The following is a 2500-nucleotide window of genomic DNA, read 5'->3' on the forward strand; positions in this document are numbered from 1 at the left end:
ACAGGAAGAAGTACAGGAAGATGTATGGTAAGAGGAAGAAGAAGAGAAAGATGAAGAGGAATGGGGAGAGGGAGACGAAGAGGAAGGGGAGGAGGAGAGGAAGAGGAAGATGAAAAAAAAATGAAGAGGAAATGAAGAGGAAGAGGAAGAGGGTGAGGAAATGGAGGAGGAAAATGATGGGGGAAAGGAAGAGGAAGGTAGAAAAGGAAGAGAAAGAGAAATAAATGTGTGTGCAAGAAAATGAGGAGGAGGACGAATGGGTGGTTGAGGAAGAGAGGAAAAGGAATTGGACAAGAGAGAATGAGAGAGAGAGAGAGAGAGAGAGAGAGAGAGAGAGAGAGAGAGAGAGAGAGAGAGAGAGAGAGAGAGAGAGAGAGAGAGAGAGAGAGAGAGAGAGAGAGAGAGAGAGAGAGGTGTAGCTCAATACGGATATATGCGCTTACCCGTATGTATTCATAATAATAAAGAGGAAAAGAAAGTAGCAGATAAATATAAAGAGAACGAAGAAGATGCGGTAGAAGAGCAAATGAAGGCAAAGAAAGAAGAATAAAGAAATAAGTAGAGGAAGGAGGAGTATAATGTAGATTAGACGAAGAGGAATGGAAGAAGGAGGGGGAAGAGAAGGAAGAGAAGGAAGAGGGAGATTAAGAAAGAGTACAAGGAAGAAGAAGAGAAGGAGGTGGAGTAAGACGAGAAGTGGAAATTGGAAGAGAAGAGAAGTAGGATTATGGGGAGAAGGAAGAGGGTTGGAAGAGATTGAAGAAGAGGAAGACGAGGATGAGGAGATGGAGAGGAGGAGAGACAGAGGGAGGAAGAGAAAAAATAAGAGACTGGAGGAGGTGAAAAGGTGATAAGGATAAGGAAGAGAAGGAACTTAGACAAATGTGAAAAGAGGATTTTGAAAAACCTAAAAGAAAGAAAATATCTAGGAATAAAAATACAAGAAATATATAGTGTAAAATATTGGCAATGAAAGAAAGAAAAATGATGAGCAAATGGAATGGAAACTGGAAGAGAATGAAAATAGAGTAACTGTTATATTATCACAAAAGCAGGAATGATAGAATGCACACACACACACACACACACACATATATATATATATATATAAACATATAAATATATATATATATCATATATATATATATATTAAAGAATAAGAAGATAATGAACATTTTACGTCAGAAGTCACGTAGCTGCAGCCACAGACGTCATCTCTGCTTTACGTTAAGCAACATTTAATGCTGGCAATCAGAGACATGTAGGACTCGAACCCACATCTAAAAAAATACAAGACCACCACACTTTCTATCACGCCCCTAGCATATATATACTTTAAAGGCATTAAGATTATATAAGAGATCAAAGACATAAATTAAAAAATTGAAAGAAAACAAAGGAAATAAAAAATAGCATAAATGAAACATCCAAAGAGCAAAAATTAGGGAAAATGTCGTAAAAATGTGAAATAATAGAAGGTCGATTCGAATGAAAAAGTGATAAAAATGATGAAACGTTAAACAAGAAAGGGGCCATATTTCATACAAACAAAGACGGGAGACCAGAGGCAAAATCACATTTGAAAAAAAAAAAAATCTCAATGACTTTCAATATTTCAAACTCCGTATTCTTTCATGAAATGAAATGAAAAAATATCAAAAATGTAAAATGAGTGGAGAGCTGATTTTTTTCTTATTTATTTATTCATTTATTTTTTATGCGAATCCTAAAAGAGTTTGGGACAATAGAACGAAAAACCATTCATCCCAGAAAGTCTTATTTTTTACGCTATTTGGATAGAGAGAGGAGACAAAGAGAGAGAGACAGAGAGTGAGAGAGAAAGAGAGAGAGAGAGAGAGAGAGAGAGAGAGAGAGAGAGAGAGAGAGAGAGAGAGAGAGAGAGAGAGAGAGAGAGAGAGAGAGAGAGAGAGAGAGAGAGAGGGGGGGGACAGACAGACAGAGAGATCTTAAGAATGGCTTATAGAATATGCCTTTGTGAAGGAATACTGATAATATTATCAGTATTTCCAGGTAAATGGGAATAGTCGAAAGTGTCATAATAAAAATAAAATGAAGATCACACACACACACACACACACACACACAAGCACACACACATATACAGACACATACACACACACACACACACGCGCACACACACACACACATACACACACACATACATTATATATATATGTATATACAGACATATAAACAAGCGCTCACGCACATATAAAATATCCGTGAAATTAATACTCTCTTAATATAACTATATATTTCCTCCAATTCATCCTTCTTCCACTGATGGCGTCTAAACAATTTGTCTATTGCTCTATTGGAAAGATATCCTTCCTGCTTGTGGTGTCTTATTTCCTTTACTTAACAGCAAAAATGTCCACTTTGTATAGATTTTATATTTTTTATGTTGAGTGGTTATGTCTAATCTAACCATTTTTTCTTCCAGTGATATCAGTCAGACAGTCTCTCGGTTTCTTCAAAA

At 36.4% G+C, this 2500-nt stretch overlaps 1 protein-coding gene across 1 annotated transcript in view; it reads right to left on the reverse strand.

The window, feature by feature from the left end:
- The window catches only part of LOC143022566 (uncharacterized), a 60596-nt gene that overhangs the window by 52595 nt on the left and 5501 nt on the right, over positions 1-2500 (reverse strand). The gene's annotated exons all lie outside the window — the stretch shown is intronic.

Source organism: Oratosquilla oratoria, unplaced genomic scaffold (genome assembly GCF_046742065.1).
Source record: "Oratosquilla oratoria isolate Oo_2021 unplaced genomic scaffold, ASM4674206v1 SCAFFOLD117, whole genome shotgun sequence".
In the NCBI taxonomy this organism is placed as follows: Eukaryota; Metazoa; Arthropoda; class Malacostraca; order Stomatopoda; family Squillidae; genus Oratosquilla; species Oratosquilla oratoria.